Below are 18,590 nucleotides of genomic sequence, written 5' to 3' on the forward strand. Positions count from 1 at the left end.
AATTTGTAAAGTTCTGCGGAATAAGTTGGCGCTATAAAAATAAAAATTATTATTATTATTATAAGGCAAAATAAATAGCCAAAAACAAAAATGCTCCTCCACACTTTGGGCTATGTTCACATATAGCGTTTTTGATGCGTTTTTGCACTTTTGCATGGCTTTCAACGTGAAAAATATATTCACCGGTAAATGTCATTTTAATATTTTACTACCTTATCTGGTCATGTGGTGTGTGACACATGATCAGACACATCCATACAGTGCTGAAAAGACATGGGAACAGCATGGGAAAGACCCCTGGAAGTATCTGACTCCCAGGTCACTGCCTAAAACTGTGGTCATCAGACGTGATCCTATATTACTGCGGTAATAATACAGACATTTTTGGCAACGTGACAAATATTAAACTCCATTTAAAATGGGCAAGGTGTGAGGTAAGGGATGGGGAAGTGGACGTTATTGTGATGGTGAGAGTGCATGCAGAGTCCCAATTTCAAGGGGGCCGCGGAACACCACTATTGAAGGCAGAGCAGTGTGAAAAGGTTGTTGATTGGATAGCAGATAATGCTTCCAGTCAGTTTGCCACCATCACCTCCCTGTTTTCCACATGGTCCAGTCTCAGTAGCCGTGAGTTTGGACCACATTATTATTATTACTTTAGCGCCATTTATTCCATGGTGCTTTACATGTGAAAAAGGGGTATACAAATACATCACAAAAACAATTACAATACTCTTGAACAAAAATGTGACACCGACTGCTACAGAAGAGGAGAGGACCCTGCCCGAGAGGGCTCACAGTCTACAAGGTATGTGTGAGGATAGAGTAGGTGAGGATAGAGCTAGTATGGTGGAGCGAGGGTTACTGCAGGTTGTACGCTTGTCGGAAGAGGTGGGCCTTTTGAAGGTTTCAACAGTAGGCGAGAGTCAGAAATGTTGGGGTAGAGAGTTGCAGAGAAGGGGGGATGCATGGGAAAAATCATGTATGCGATTGTGGGAAGAGGAGATAAGAGGGGAGTAGAGAAAGAGATCTTGTGAGGATCGGAGGTTGCGTGCAGGTAAGTACTGGGAGACTGGGTCACAGATGTATGGTGGACACAGGCTGTGGATGGCTTTGCATGCCAAAGTTAGGGTTTTGAACTGGAGTCTTTGGGCAATGGGGAGCTAGTGAAGGGATTGACAGAGAGGAGAGGCCAGGGAATAGTGGGAGGACAGGTGGATTTCTCGTGCAACAGAGTTTCGGATAGATTGGAAGAATGCGAGAGTGTTAGAAGGGAGGTCACAGAGCAGGAGGTTGTAGTCGTCGAGACGGGAGATGATGAGAGTGTGCATTAGTGTTTTTGTAGATTTGTGGTTGAGGAACGTGCGGATCCGGGAGATTTTTTTACTTGGAGTCGGCGTACTCCTCACCCTGATCCTCCTTCCTCCAACCATTCAGAGTGCCCTGAGACAACTGATCCCACACTTGGACACTCTGAAGAGCTGTTTTGTTCAGCTTTCTATTTATAGATTCTGGCCTCTCACTCAGTCCACTTGGAAGTGGAAAGAGCTTGAATATGTGGTTTGAAGGAGAGATTAGAGTCCAGGGTTACCCCAAGAGCTGTTCACTTTTCCATTGATAGATTCGGGCCTCTCGCCCGGCCGGCTTCAAGCAGGGCAACAGAAGATCGCATGTAGCGATTTGAGCAGCCATGGTCACCCGAAGGTGACGGTGGAAAAGTGCAATTACTGTCGCAAGAGGTGGATAGTGATCAGACACAACGGACAGAAAGTCAGGAGGAGGACCAGGGTGCAGAAGTGGAAGACGAAGCAGTCGACGATGAAGTCACTGACCCAACCTGGCAAGGGGACATGCACAGCGAGGAGCGCAGCACACAGGGGGAGGGATGTGTAGCACCACAACCGTCAGGAACAAAAAGTGTGGTTCACAAGGCACAAGGCGGGCAACTGCTCCCCGGAACACCAACACGACTGAAGTTGCCAGTACAACTGTTAGGTCTTCCTGAGTCTAGTTCTTTTTTAAAGACTGTTGTTTAGATAACCCCAAAAAGGCCATTTGCAACATCTGCCAGGCCAGCATCATCAAGAGCACCAAAACTACCAGCCTGACCACCACCAGCATGCTCAGGCACATGACAGCAAAGCACCCGACTAGCTGGGCCAAAAGCCAAGGTCCAGAAACAGTGTTTGCAGGTGACACCACTGCCTCTTCCGCTGTTGTGCGTGCACACCAATCCTCTGTGCATGGTGCCTGCGAAGATGCCTTCCGCCCTGCACCTGTCGTTGCAGACTTGCAACCATCACCGTTCATGTCCATGTCCCTTTGCAGCATTCAGTTGTCCCTACCCCAGTCCTTGGAATGCAAGTGACTCGCCCCCTGGGCCGTGGGGCATTCGGGACCGGGCTTCAGGGCAATGCTGGGAGTAGTAGTGGCGACCCGGTCCCGTGGCTCAGGGTGGTCAGACCAGTGGTAGTCTATGATGTGCTGTAGGTAATGTCCGACTACGCCACCCGTGGATTGCGGCTATTATGAACCGCCGCTGCAAGGCAGACCGCTGAGGCTGATGGTGTTTGCAGCTGAGGTAGTGTTACTCCCCACGGGAAGAGTGCAGCCCCAGGGCAGTGTAGAGGATGGTGGGGGTGATGGTGCAGAGAGTCCCAGTGCCGTTAGTGCTGGAGGAGCAAGGAGTACACAGACAACGTACTGCAGTCCAGTGGCTTTTACTCACAGTTCATATGCTCCGGGTCACTTCAGCGCAAGCAGTGACCACCCAAGCCGTGCGGTGTCCACCAGGTGAGGGACTCGGCCAACCCCCAGGCACTTCAGGAGTATGGTTCAGAGCTCCTTCCTATCCTTCCTTCGGCTCATGCCCCGTCAGTGACCAAGCTTTTGTCCAGCTCCCGCGGGTCTACGCGGGCAAACGTGGGCCCCGTTTCCCGCTACAATATATGGTATGCCTTCCTAGCAAGGTTTAGCAAGGTGTTGCACCAAGTGATGGTCGCGACCTCCGGTTCTTGGCTGAAGATTATTAGCTTCCACCAAATTGGGGTCCGGTACCCTCTTCTTGCCTGACCCGTCACCCGATTCACGTTGGTCCTTAGGGTCCCTTCCACCTTCTTGTTCCTGAGCCCTTCTGTTTCTTGGCCACTTCTTTCCCTTCTCCTGTTCCTTCTCTTCTCCTCTGTTCCTTCTCTTCTCTGGCCCTGGCCTTTTCTCTAGGCCCGCCTCTGAGCAGAGCTCCTACAGAGCCTCTGCTCCCTGTCTTCTCTTCTCTCTGTACTTCACCCAGATCTAAGATGGTGCCCACCTTTTATACTTCCCTCTAGAAGTTGAGCCCAGGTGACCAGCAACCAATGGGCTCCTACCTACGCTCAGGAACCGTCCCCTCCTGCTCCTACATCACCGGGTTTTCCTCCCCCCTCCCCACTCCAGCCAGGGACAGATTCTGTCGTGCCTGCATTACTGTCTAATGGGAGCACCGTTGAGCTGTCCCCCGGAAATGGGGTGTGTGTGATGCATGCAGCCTACCGAGCCCTGGTCCATACTCCATCCTTACCCGGGAGTGGAATATCACACCTCTGGCAGAGGGGCAATACCTCTGTAGCGACCGAGCCCTCGGGGCGCTACACAAGCGCAAGTATGCAGCCAACCACCCACCCACAGGCCGCAATAGTAAACTGCCACATTTCAGGACTGCTTGCTTGCACTTGAAATGTTGCATTTTGGGCTCGTGGAGACGGAACCTTTCCACAACGGTCCCCAGCCGCCACTATTTCTCCTGGTGTCATGTCCGCCTTCCACAAGCGCGGGTCCCAGGACATTTGCGTGCCCTCCCCAGTGCACTTAAGTGAATGTGGGAAGTGAATGTGGCCAGGGATGGTTCATCTCACTGACGCATTCCATTGGGTTAATATTGTGGAAGCCGGGACCCAGTGGGACCCTGGGACGGAACACGTCCTCCCGACGCATAGGATTGTGGGTCCTGGATCAATTAGGGTTGCCCCTAAATTCTACAGCTCGTGCACCACCTCTTCCTCCTCTTCAGCCTCCATCTCCATCACTTGATTCATTTTTTCAGGAGATATTTCAGATTATTTACTTAAACTTTGAGTTTGCCAATAACAATAAGCAGGACTATATGCTTAGGCGACAAACCGCACACCGTTGCAGAGTTGTTGAAAGCAGTATCAGAGAACCTGGTGGCAGCTCTGAAGCTAGGCAAGCTCGCACACGTACTATGCCTGGCCCATGTGCTCAACTTAGTGGTTCTGCGGTTTCTCAAAACCTACCCAGTTCTGCTAGAGTGGCTTGTGAAAGTACGCCGCATGTGTGCCCATTTCAGAAAGTCAGCTACAGCTTCCGCCGCCCTGGCAGGGCTTCAGCAGTGTTTGTAGCTTCCAGCTCACCGAGTGGTGTGCGATGTGACCACGCGTTGGAAATCAACGTTGCAGATGTTTGGAATGATTTTGAGCTGCAGAGAGCAGTTGTTGAGTACCAGGTTCAACACGTCCGTCGGCATTCAGGTCAGCCTCCGCACATAAGAGCTGATGAGTGGGCATGGATGTCTGACATCTGTGCCGTCATCCAAACCTTTGAGGACTGCAACAAGATGGTGAGCGGCGATGACACCATAATTAGCGTCACCATCCCGCTTCTCTGTCTACTGAAACGCTCACTGCTCACAATTAAAGAGGAGGCATTACAGGCGGAGCAAGGAACTATACAGGGTGATGCCACTCAGCCCAGTTTCATGTCACCTCAATGCAGATTGGGTGATAATGAAGAGTCGGAGGAGGAAGAGAACATAGACAGTCATCCTCTTGGTGAGAACAGGGAAGTCTTGGCTGTTGGCAGTCTGGCACACATGGCCGACTTTATGTTCCGCTGCCTTTACTATGACCTTCGCGTTGTAGGCATTTTGGGCATTACAGAAAACTGGCACAGCACAAGAGAATTCTTGGAGACCGAGGTGTGAGGTTCTGATTAAGGAGGATGTCAGTCTTAGATCAGTTGCAGAACGGAGGGCACAGGAGGGTTGATACACAGAAATGAGGGATGAGATATAGGGCGGTGCATAACTGTGGAAAGCTTGGTGGGTGAGAGAGATGAGTTTGTATTGTATTCTGTAGTGATTGATTGTTTAACCTAACCAGTGCAATGACTGGCACAGGGTAGAGGCGTCGGTGAAGCGGCTTGATAGAAATATGACCCTGGCTGCTGCATTCAGAAGCGATTGGAGAGGAGACAGTTTGTTTAGAGGGAGACCAATTAGAAGAGAGTTGCAGTAGTGAATAAGAGCTGCACTAAGAGTTTTTGCAGTATCAAAGGTGAGAAAATGTCGCATTCTGGTGATATTTTTAAGGTGCAGGTGACATGAGCGAGTGAGTGATTTTCCACATTGAATAAAGGAAAGTTGTGTGTCAAATATTACTCCAAGATAGCAGGCGTGCCGAGTGGGAGTTATGGTGGCACCACCTAACGGAAATTGCAAAGTCAGGTATATGTAGGTTAGTAGAGGGAGGAATATGAAGGAGTTCATTTTTGGAGATATTAAGTTCAGGCTCTTGTTGAAGAACTATAACAAAAAAAACGCTGGCAGCAGAGGTCACAGTCAGACAGTTCATTGGACAACCAAGGAGTACCAGCGAGGGAGACACAAACCAGTTGCGGTAGAGGCAGGAGAATGCTGTCAAAGGTCTGGGACAGTTTTCTCAGACCCTCCCAGCACCCAAGTCCTGATGCACGGGGTATTCTGACAAGAAGGGAAAAGTTTTGGAAGATGCTGAAGGACTACCTTGACGAGCATACCAGCTTCCTCCATGATTCCTCTCTGTCTCTGTGCCTTACGACTGTTGGGTTTCCAAGCTGGAGACGTGGCATGAACTGTCTCTCTATGCCTTGGAGGTCCTGGCTGTTATGCACACGCCCGGACTGACTGGCGTGTGCGGGTGTTGTGGTTCCACTGGACCATGAACCGGAGAGTGCCTGGAGGGGCGTGACTAAGTATCTGGCCGATCCGACCAAGATGGCACGACGGCATACGACGCCAGTGCACCAGGGAGAAACCGGGCAGAGGGACCAGGTGCTACTCCAGGTCAAACTCCGGACACGGGGGTTGACCCACACAGGGATTACTGGAACAGGCTGGTTAGGCTGGCGCACAGACTGGAGGGTATAGGCAGGCACGACTGGTATGCAGGCAGGCGGGTAAAGGCAAGCGCAGCTAGAGTGCAGACAGGGAGGCACTAGCAGGTAGGAACACAGGCGGGATAGGACCCAGTACACACTGGGACTCAGGAACAATACAGGCAGAGGGGTACAGGCAAGCACAGCTAGAGTGCAGACAGGGAGGCACTAGCAGGTAGGAACACAGTACACACTGGGACTCAGGAACAGGCAGGTTAGGCTGGCACAGACTGGTGGATGTAAGCAAACACGGCAGGTATGCAGATGGGTGGATACAGGCGAGTATGCAGGCAGGGAGGTACTGGCCGAAAGGACGGGCTGGAGCACAGAAAGGTTAAGACCCAGTACAGACTGGGTCACAGAACTGCAGATGCGGTAGACAACCACAGCAGAGAGGGAACGCCCGAAGCGGTGGGCAAGAACAGAGCAGGACGGGGCTGCAGGAGCAGCGAGCACAAGCAGGGCAGGACAGGACAGGACTGCCGGAGCAGCGGGCAGAAGCAGGGCAGGACAGGACTGCCGGAGCAGCGGGCAGAAGCAGGGCAGGACAGGACAGGACTGCCGGAGCAGCGGGCAGAAGCAGGGCAGGACAGGACTGCCGGAGCAGCGGGCAGAAGCAGGGCAGGACAGGACTGCCGGAGCAGCGGGCAGAAGCAGGGCAGGACAGGACTGCCGGAGCAGCGGGCAGAAGCAGGGCAGGACAGGACTGCCGGAGCAGCGGGCAGAAGCAGGGCAGGACAGGACTGCCGGAGCAGCGGGCAGAAGCAGGGCAGGACAGGACTGCCGGAGCAGTGAGCAAAAGGGTCAGAGCGGAGCAAGGCTGCCGGAGCAGTGAGCAAAAGGGTCAGAGCGGAGCAAGGCTGCCGGAGCAGTGAGCAAGGAGTCAGAGCAGGCTAGAACCGCCAGAGTGGTAAGCAAAGGAGTCAGAGCAGACTAGAACCGCCGGAGCGGTGAGCAAAGGAGTCAGAGCAGGCTAGAACCGCCGGAGCGGTGAGCAAAGGAGTCAGAGCAGGCTAGAACCGCCGGAGCGGTGAGCAAAGGAGTCAGAGCAGGCTAGAACCGCCGGAGCGGTGAGCAAAGGCGTCAGAGCAGGCTAGGCTGAGTAGGGGAGACAGGGCTCTGTTCACACGGAACAGACAGGAAGGGAAAGGCAGAGCCAGACACCCACAGGGTACTAGCAGAGAAGTAGCGAGTGGACCACAAACTCACAAACGGGAGTACAGAGACAACAAGCAGGAGTTAGGTACGAGTTCAGACTCTGCAGAAAAAGGAAGGGAACGGACATAGAGGCAAAACAGGTAAAGGATAGGAGAGAGTTCAGACTGGAACTGAGTGTACGGAGGAGACCGACACTGCAGCGGAATACAGGAGCGGGTCTGGGAATACGGCCCCCAGAGAGGCAGGACGAACAGGCAAGGAGCGTGTTCAGACAGGACAGACAAGATACAGGAGCGGGTCTAGGTAATCAGCCCCTAGAAGGCGGGAGGAACAGGCTAGGAGCGTGTTCAGACAGGTCAGACAAGATACAGGAACGGGTCTAGGTAATCGGCCCCTAGAAGGCAGGAGGAACAGGCTAGGAGCGTGTTCAGACAGGCCTGGAAAAACAGCCTCCAGGATAGGCAGACAAGAGAACACAGAACGGGACCTGGCACCTTCAGAGTGCAAGCACACACTGAATGAAACACTATGCTCAGGCAGGGATAGATGGGAGCAGCTGAGCTATATACCAGGTGACAGACAGCAATAGGCTGAGGACGCACAAGGGGTGTGACCCACAGCAGGTACAAAAAGCAGGAAGTGATCGGGCGCCGCCCTTAAGCAGCAGAAACAGACACAAACAGACAGCATGGAGGGAAGCCAGAGAGACATTCTGGACTGGAGATCAAGTGCGCGCTCTTGCACAGTGGGAGATGGACCACCATGCAAGGACGCCGCCAGGTATGTTACACTGGCCTCTAGTGTTTTGTCAGAAATAGTTTTTAGTGCTGCCGGGGGCATTATAACTGATAAAACTGATAAGCGCATCCGCCTGTCAACAGAAAATGCTGACAGGCTGATTCTTATAAACTGAACAAGGGCTGGATTGGGCCAGACTTCTCAACTCCACAGAATGATAGCAGCATAACATAAACTCAAATCCAGTGTCTTTTTTTGGGAGGTGTATTCCCATGCACCTTTTCACACCCACACATGGGTATATGCTTCCTGATTTTGGCTATTTGCTCTTGTCCTCCTCCTTCTCATCCTCATCCTCCACCACCATATCACCAGGGTGACCGTGATGCAACACCCACATAATTTTTTTAAGGGTGTTTCTGATTAGAGACGAGCGAATATTTCAATATTCGTTTTGGATTACAATCGCCGTTTTTGCAATATTCGCCAATGTAATTGTCGAATATTCGCCAAACATTGGCGAACGCCATTGGATTCAATGGGTGCCAAAACCAAACGCATACTCACACCTTCAAACAGGACCAAAATCTGCCAAAACACATCAATTTAGGGGCAGTCACAAGGAACTTGCCATCAATTGACCCAGAGTACAAGTAGTATAATTATTATTATTTATTATTATAGCGCCATTTATTCCATGGCACTTTACATGTGAAAAGAGGTCACTGACTGGTAAAAGAGCAGAGAGGACCCTGCCCGTGAGGGCACACAAACAGTCTATAAGTGATGGGTGAGGGTACAGCTGGTCGTGCAATGGTATGGTGGAGCGAGAGTTACTGCAGGTTGTAGGCTTGTCGGAAGCAGTGAGTCTTCAGCTTCCTTTTAAAGGTTTCAACAGTAGGCGAGAGTCTGATATGGTGGGGTGCAGAGTTCAAGAGTAGAAGGGATGCATGGGAAAAATCTTGTATGTGATTGTGGAAAGAGGAGATAAGGCGGGTGTACAGATGGAGATTTTGTGAGGATCGGAGGTTGCGTGCAGGTATGTACCGGGAGACTAGGTCACAGATATATGGAGGAGACAGATTATGGATGGCTTTGCATGTCATGGTTACGGTTTTGAACTGAAGTCTCTGGCCAATGGAGAGCCAGTGAAAGGATCTTATAGATTGCAATCTTATAGTCAGTCCACAGTAAAAAAGAAGCCATGGAACCTTCCCACAGACTTTTCTTAGCCAGGGATGCTTCTTGGCAGGGTTGGACGGGCCCACCAGAGAACCGGAGACTCCTCCGGTGGGCCCTAGTTTCTCCGTCAGGAGAGTTCATAGTGCAAACTTTGCAAGTCGTGAAGATGATAGAGGCCACCATCTCCTTAGCTTGCAGCTGGTACTTTTCTGTGGGAATCAGCTTGCCTCCAACCAGCCTGGAATATTTCCAGTGGTTTGGTATTGGCACCCATTACCAAAAGCGAAGCCATCCACAATTTCCTTCTCAGGAATTTTATTTGGTAAACTAGTTTGGTACATTAGTTTCTCACAAAGGAGCTGAAGATACTGAGTGGCAGTAGGGGCAAGTTTCTCCAGCATGTTAGATATCAGAGGGATAACAGAGAGGGCAGCACAGTGGCTCAGTGGTTAGCACTGATGCCTTGCAGCACTGGGGTCCTAGGTTCAAATCCCAGCAAGGACAACATCTGCAAGGATTTTGTATGTTTTCCCCGTGTTTGCTTGGATTTTCCCCTCAGTAAAAAAGCAGCCATAGAGTGTCCAGCAACCTTCACACAGACTTTTCTTAGCCAGGTCTGCTTCTCGGCAAGGTTGGACGGGCCCACCAGAGAATCCTAGGGTGGGCCCTGGCTTCTCCATCAGGAGAGTTCTTGATAGCGCAAACTTTGCAGCTGCTATGGGGCTCTTGAGCGGGGGAGAAAGGTGGGCCCTCAGAATCAAATCCTCTGGTGGGCCCAATGTTCTTCATTCTGACACTGCTTCTCTGAGAGAGTTGCATTTCACCACAGCCATATTCTTTAGGTCGGATGATAGGACTGGCATAGAGGGAAACTGTACCTACTCCGGCTGTCATTTCTCCATCACAAGATTCCGGCCATTGTCACACATGACCATGCCTGGCTGTATGTTCAGCGGTGAGAGCCACAGATCAAGCTGCTGTGTTACGGCTTTCAACAACTCTGCAGCGGTGGGCGGTTTGTCACCTAAGCATTAAGCATATTATCTTCAGTACAGCCTGTGCTGCTTGGCCAAGGCAGTGCTGCAGTGCTTCCAACTTGTGACTGATGTGGTCATTTCGGAGATGGAGGCTGAACAAGAGGAGGAGGAGGAGGTGCAGGAGCTGAACAATGTGATTACATTAAGGTTACATTGGCGAGTCTGGGTTTTATACTACAGAAAGATCCTACTGTGTTTTAATTAATTATTTATTTATTTTTTACGTCTCTTCAAATGTGTATTGGAATTCGTCCTAATTTTTGGCATCCCTTGAAATTGCTGAATATGCAATAACAGTATAGGAGACCCACTCCTTTATAATCGGAAGGACAATTCAAATAGATTCTAGAATATTAACTGTCTTATCTGACATTCTTTTACGGGTGAGATATCGCAGTGGAGATAATGTATTACACTGATCCAGCCAGGTATTATTGCCTTATACTGCGTGCTGCTGGTGCTGCCCAAAAAAAATTTAAAATCTATTCTGTTCCCTATCGATAATGCTGTTAGATGCATTTAGAATAGGGACAGGTGCTGCTAGGTGGTATCATCACCAGCTACAGATGAGTGTTCATTCTGGTCGCATCTATGTCTTCCACAATCCATAACTTTTTTTTTTTATTATTTCTTTGGCCTTATATACAAGTCATTACCCTGGAAAGAATGTTTCTTAACATTTTTTCCATTTTAGCTTGTTTTTTGTATGTTTTTTTGGTCAGTTCGTAAAAGTGGCGTAATACTCTGACAACATTGTTCACCGATATGCTATTTGTCAGCGGCCAACTGTGAATAGGTTTGAACCCTCAACTGCAATACTTTAAATGGAGTATAATATTTGACATGCTCACAAAAATTGCTGGATTATTAGGGCAATCATATGGGATAACGTCTGATGGCCACGGTTTCAGGCAGTCGCCTAATAGTATGGTGTTTGTCAGCGACCTAGTGTCAATTGGTTCAACAAAACACAGGTGGCTGACTTTAAATGGAGTGGAATATTTGACACACTCCACAAAATTTCTGTATTATTACGGCAGTTATATGGATCACAGGCGTCTGATCATTGAAAAAAGTTCCTCAGCTTCCACAATACTGTAATGTGAATAAAAGTAAAAAAAATCTGGCTCTATTCTGCGAACAAGCAAATGGAACAGTAAAATGGTGTACACTGACACACTGCTACAAACTGTAAATGGAGGACAATATTTTCCACGTTCACTACAAATGGCTAGATTTGTACAGCAGTTATATGTGATACGTATGACGGACACCCACAGTTTTAAATAGCGGGCCTTTAGTTTACTAATACTATTCTTCACAGCAACCTCGTGTGAATAGCTTCACTGACACAGTGCTACAAAATGTAAATGAAGGCCAGAAATGGCTGAATTTTGAATGCAGTTATATGTGATATATCTGACGGAGAACCACGGTTTTAAAAAGCGGGCCTGTAGTTTACTAATTCTATTGTTCACAGTGACCTCGTGTGAATAGCTTCACCGACACACTGCAACAAAATGTAAATGGAAGCCACCTTCTTTTTAAGCAAATAATCAGGATTAAGATTTTAATAATTAGCCCTAGCCTTTGATACCTGGGGCTATGTCTACAAATATCTGTAATAGCAGGATCTGTCAGAACGTGCAATGGACCCTCTTGTGCTATATGCTCTGCAGTCTGACACATACCCAGCCTGCCTTGATTTTTAAACAAATAACCAGGATTAAGATAAATACATATTAGCCCTTGCCCCTGATATCTAGGGCTATGTCTACAAATATCTGTAACAACAGTAGCAGCAGACAAAATCTGCTATGGACCCTCTTGTGCTATATGCACTGCAGTCTGCCACATAACGTGCCTGCCTAACTCCTGCTATCACCACTGAATGTATGCAGCTGGATTAATCCTCAGAAGGACTGTTAGTTCAGATGGATATATACAACCCCTGGCAAAAATTATGAATCACCGTGCTCGGAGGATGTTCATTCAGTTGTTTAATGTTGTTGAAAAAAAGCAGATCACAGACATGGCACAAAACTAAAGTCATTTCAAATGGCAACTTTAGGGCTTTAAGAAACACTAAAAGAAATCAAGATTAAAAATGTGGTACTCAGTAAGGGTACTTTTTTCAGACCAAGCAGAGGGAAAAAATTATGGAATCACTCTGTAAATTTTCATTTCCAAAACTAACACCAGCATCAAATTAGATCTGCTCATTAGTCTGCATCTAAAAAGGAGTGATCACACCTTGGAGAACTGTTGCACCAAGTGGACTGACATGAATCATGGCTCCAACACCAGAAATGTCAATTGAAACAAGAGAGGATTATCAAACTCTTAAAAGTAGGTAAATCATCACGCAATGTTGCAAAAGATGTTGGTTGCTCACAGTCAGCTGTGTCTAAAATCTGGACCAAATACAAACAACATGGGAAGGTTGTTAAAGGCAAACATACTCGTAGACCAAGGAAGACATCAAAGCGTCAAGACCGGAAACTTAAAGCAATATGTCTCCAAAACAGGAAATGCACAACAAAACAAATGAGGAACGAATGGGAGTAAACTGGAGTCAATGTCTGTGACCAAACTGTAAGAAACAGCCTAAAGTTTCTCTCTGCTACACACGGCGTACTGCGGCCACCGGGTAGGGGGTTCAGCACTTCCCAGGTAGATTAGGAGCACCTGTCAAGACCCCGCTGGTGTGTTCCTCTCCTTCTTATCTCCTCCCGCTTGTGTTCCTCCCTGGGATCCGCTAAGCTGCCGGGCGTTTCCAACAGTGACGTGAAGTACACAGTTAGATATCGGGGGCCAGTCACCCCTCTTGCAGCAGGAATCCCTCTGGCTAAGCCAGAGTGAAGAATACAGGTGGCGACTCCGCTCCGTCCGTATCCCCCTGGGATCCTTTTGCCTGTGGAGCCTATCTCCTCTGCTCCCCTCCAAGGCCTTCTTAGAACAGGACCCTGACCGGGTAGAGACAGTAGTTAAATATGACCCACTCCTCGTCTCAAGGCCAGAGTACGAGGACCTTGTATCTTCAGCCAGCTGCAGACTCTTGCTGGACCCTGACAGAAGACCACAATCAAAAGACCTTGAACATAAGATGGCTGTATATTATATATGATACTGTATGTGCTCCCTGTGTTTCCTCCACCCTCACCCACTACCTGGTTACCCCTATCTTTGGTTCCCCCCATCTCCTCTATCCCGGGCCGGGGCAGCATCCTTGTGCATTTAGACCCCCTACAGGACAGGAGTGGTGTAGTGTTGAGTGGTGAAGTGGGGTCCTGTGAGATGCTCCATCCTTACCTGGAAGAGGAGATACCACACCTCTATCTGAGGTGCAGTACCCCTGTGGTGACTGAACCCTCAGGGGCGCCACAACTGTGACGAGCCTAGCGTCACCGGGTCATAAATAGACCCGATGACACTGTGCCACCAGCTAATCACTGTAATGCCCACAACCAACATGGCTACGGCATTCAAAAAACTATTTGAAACCAATATTTTTAAAGGTAAAATATAAGTTTACTTTTTTTTAAATAATTCTAATATATACTGAAGCTTATTATTTTTTATTTTTTTATTTTATCTTTTGTTTCTTGATTTTGGCAGCATAAATCTTGCTTGCTGTAGGGTCCACCAAAATAAAAATGTGTTTAGGCTGGAGTCACACGAGAGTATAGCATACGATGCGAGAGCATCAGATGCGATATGCTAATGACACCCGGCTCCAGCTCTGCTGCGAGTGTGTGCCGACTGTCAGTTCACTGTGAGAACCGCAGCAAAGGTGCGGAGGAGACGGAGAAAGTTATTTCTCCATCTCCTCGATTGCATGTCTAGGCGTGTATCAGACTGCACTGGGATGACATCTGAGTGCAGTCCGATGATTCACACGCACCCATAGACTTGTATGGGTGCGAGTGAGCCGAGTCTCGCTGCTCACTCATATTGAACTGGCATGAGAAAATTATCGCTGATCTGCACTGCCCCATAGAGTGACACTGGGCCGAGTGCTATCCAATAAAACGTCACATAGCACTCTGCCGTGTTATACGCCTTTCATGAGCATCATTTTAAGTCTTGTATTGCTCATGAAAGTTGTGCTACTCGCTTTAAGAAACTTTTTAGTGTTTTCAATTAGCTCATAAAAAAACGTCAAAAGTGGAATATGTTTATTTGTTATGTACTATATATTGTTGTGTGCCCATAATGCCTTTTTTTTCCTGTGTGAAGTCTTTCTTGAATAGTTTTCACTGCTGACATATACAGCACAAGTAGCTGAATCATCACTGCGGCTAATCATCAAAGTTGAGAACAGTAGCAGAAAGTCAACATTGGATGCTGGGAGGGTGTTGAACAGCTCCCTTTGTTATTTTAGACCTTTGCAACAGTATTGTACAAATCAATTTTAAAAGCGACAACCCCTTTAAGCCCTTCCCATAGTGTGGATACATGTACGTCATATGTCAGGAGCAGCTGGAAGTGGGTCAGGGGCTGAACCTGCATCCTACACTGTGGTTGCTGGTTGTATGAAACAGCTAGCATCTGCTTTGACAACAGTGATCGCAGCCAGATGTTGACTTCGACATTTATATGGAGTGACTGTGTCATATAATTGATCCAGTGTTTAGTGGCCCACCAGTGATACAATTGCGGGGTGAGAATGGGTTGGCATGGCAGTTGAAAGCCTACTATAAGACTCCATCAAAGCCCTATTTTAAAGACCGGGAGCCAAGGAAGCAATGCAAGGAATTCCAGATATTCAACATTAATTTATTGCACGTTGATAACATTGTACTGAACTTTAAGTCAAAATCCCACATTACAAAAAGATTAAAAGGTTTTTTTTAGGACTTAAATATTGATGACCTCCACTATTTTTAGGATAATTATTCAGATGGGCGGGGGTTCAATACCCTGCACCCCCACTGATCAGCTGTCTCTAGCTCTCTCTGCAGTCTTATGTACATAGTAAGCTGAGCTAGAACAGCACTCTGTCTAGAAGCCGTACTTGGATTTGCCGCTCAGTACACATTCACTTCAACGGGAGCTGAGCCGCATCACAATGGCCACTGCACAGTTTGCAGAGATGTGCTTTTGCAGCTGTGTAAACGGTGCACATAGGTCTGCAGTGAGAGCTTCAAACTTCTTGATCGGTGGGGGTGCTAAGTGTTGGACCACCACCAACTCGATATTGATGGCGTACGCTAAGGCTAGGGTCACATGACTGTATTTTCTCTCATCAGAGAAAATCGGGTTGCTTATGCAAATCACTAGTGATGAGCGAGCATGCTCGCTACTGCTCGGTGCTCGCCCAAGCACCTCAATGCTTGAGATGCTCGGAGCTCGCCGAGTATTTCCGGGTTACTCGGGCAGGAGCTCGGGTCCCCTCCCTGCATGTTTGACGCTCTTCACAGAGCCAATGAACATGCAGGGATTGCCTGCCACTCACTGTAATGCCGCAGCCATGTTGGAAAATCGGACATCATTTTTTCACAGACTCATTGTCTTGCATGGTCGAGTGCGATCCGAATATTGGATGCAAATCTTGCATGCGGCAATTTTTTTCCTCAAACAGATTCTATCCAAGGAAAAATAAATTGGACATATGAGATCCGATGTTTTGTTGGATCGCACTTGGACTGAGTATACAGTCATCAGCTAGAGAATAGGTCCTGGAAAAGCAATTTAATTAGCCATTTTGGAAGATAGCTCTGATTTACTGTCTTATCCAACAGAGTGTAGATTTGAAACTAATATAAAGCACAATTAACATAATAACATGAGGGGTAGTACACATTCACATGGGTTTTCATGTATAGTGGTAAAAAAAATGTGCAAATTAATAAAGGACATGTTTGCAGTAGAGAGAGCCCACTTTTCGGGATGGTGTCAATGAACTCTTGTCCGATCTATGACGACTTTATAGGAGAGATCTTTCTTTTCTTCATTGCTGTCCAGGGCACGACCACAAAATCCTACCAGATCATCAATGGCTAAAATCTAGCAAGACTGTGCTATGTAACAAGCTCCGACCAAGGCAGGACATGGAGTTGTGTGACGCTCACAGCCCTACCCTGAGAGATGGGGGTACTCGGAGCCGGGTCAGATGTTGGGGAAGCAGTCGTGGCCTGGACCCGTTCCGTGCCCAGGGCCGTCACATTTAAAAGGGTGTAATGGGCTTTCAGGGTTGAGTGGTTATTAACGACTATGCCACCTGTGGTGTCTGGTGATGGCCACCAGCGCTGCAGCAGTCCTCTGAGGCGGATTGTAGTGGCAGCTGTAGATGGTGCTACTCCCCACAGGCGGAGCAGGGCCTCAGGGCAGAGAGGCGGATGGAGGGAGTAGTCGTGAGAAGTCCTGGTGCCTTGCGGTGCGGTGCAGAAATAAAGAGACCGGAGGCCATAGGGGTATACTTCCAGGGTCTTTACTCACGGTAGACCATGCAGCTGCAAGGCCTCTCCCTGCTCCTCACGGGGCTCTGCGGCCACCAGGACCTGGGGTCCGACAACCTCCGAGTAATTCAGGTGCTTTTGTCAGGACCGCGCACCAGAGTGTTCCTAGACTTTAAACTAAGTCCTCTCCTATCCGTGTGTGTAGAAAGGCCGGGTCTCCCTCTGGACTATGCACAGAACAAGGGTACGGGTGGTGACTCCGCTCCGTTACCCGGTGGGATCCACTGAGCCTCTGGGCTTCTCCGGCTGAGACATAGAGTAACAAAGTCAGATATCGGGGGGCCGGTACCCCTCTTGCAGCAAGAATCCCTTTGACTAGGCCAGAATAGCGAGGACAAGTGGCGTATACCGCTCTGTCTGCATCCCCCTGGGATCCTTTTGCGGTAGAGCTAGACTCCTCTGCTCCAGGCCTTCTTGGATAGGGACCTTGACCGGGTAGAGACAACCGTTAACTCTTGCCCGCTCCTCGACTCAAGGCCAGAGTGCGAGGACCGTGTCCCCATCAACTGCAGGTTCACACAGAAAGCCACATTCAGTGATGAAGATCACAATCAAAAGACCATAAGCCCAAGATGGCTGTTTAATAAATATGAATTATTAAGTGTAACCTAAATGTGCGTCCTCCACCCTCACCCACTACATGGTACCCCTTATCTTTTGGTTCCCCCCATCTCCTCTTATCCCGGCTGGGGCAGCACACTGGTGCATATAAGCCCCCCCTAGGTGGGAGAGGTGTAGTGTTGGATGTAGAGATGGGGTCCTGTCAGCTGCACCATCCTTACCTCGAAGGAGAGATACCACACCTCATTAAAGAGATGCAGTACCCCTGTGGCGGTCGAACCCTCAGGGGCGCCACAGAGTGATGTTATAGATTTGCCTCAGAAAGTCATCAGAGAGTCACTGAAAGGTACAAAGTAAATGTATACATGAATATTGCCTTTAGGCCATTGCCCCACTATCAGTATATGGCCATGCCCCACTATCAGTATTTGGTCAGTATTTTATCAGGATGAGGGATGTCATGCATACCAGGATGGGGATCAGGGGGTGCCATGCATACCAGGATGGGAGATTGGGGTGCCATGCATACCAGGATGGGGGATTGGGGTGCCATACATACCAGGATAGGGGATTGGGGTGTCATGCAGCCCAGTATGGGGATTGGGGTGCCATGCATACCAGGATGGGGATGAGGGGTGCCATGTATACCAGGATGGGGATGAGGGGTGCAATGCATACCAGGATGGGGGATTGGGGTGCCATGCATACCAGGATGGGGATGAGGGGTGCCATGTATACCAGGATGGGAATGAGGGGTGCAATGCTTACCAGGATAGGGGATTGGGGTGTCATGCATACCAGGATGGGGATGAGGGGTGCCATGCATACCAGGATGGGGATGAGGGCCACGTATAACAGGAAGGAGGGGACCATATATATGAGCAGCAGTTTGGCTATGTTTACATGTTGCATTTTTGCTGCGTTTTTTTCTGCAGGCAAAACTTGCTCTCTTGGTAGCAAAGAAGTGGCTTCTAACACAGCAGATTTTGCTGTGTTTTTGCTGCTTTTCTTGGTTAAGTTTTGCAGGTTTTTTTTTAACTTCTGATTATATGTGTAATTTGTCTACAATGAATAAACAGGAGAAATATCAGCTCACCCGCCTGTTGATTCAATCCAGCTGGAAGCCCGCAAGCCACTCCTCTGCTGAGCTATTTATTAGTACCCTGCTTTTTTGCTGCTTTTTTGGTGAATAAAACTAACTTTATTAAATATGTACTATAGACAAATGAAGAAATGATCCAGCTTCTGATTCAAGGTATGTATAAAA

The sequence above is a fragment of the Phyllobates terribilis genome, unplaced genomic scaffold, assembly GCF_046119375.1.
Source record: "Phyllobates terribilis strain yellow unplaced genomic scaffold, ASM4611937v1 Scaffold_3__8_contigs__length_932513732, whole genome shotgun sequence".
Taxonomy (NCBI): domain Eukaryota; kingdom Metazoa; phylum Chordata; class Amphibia; order Anura; family Dendrobatidae; genus Phyllobates; species Phyllobates terribilis.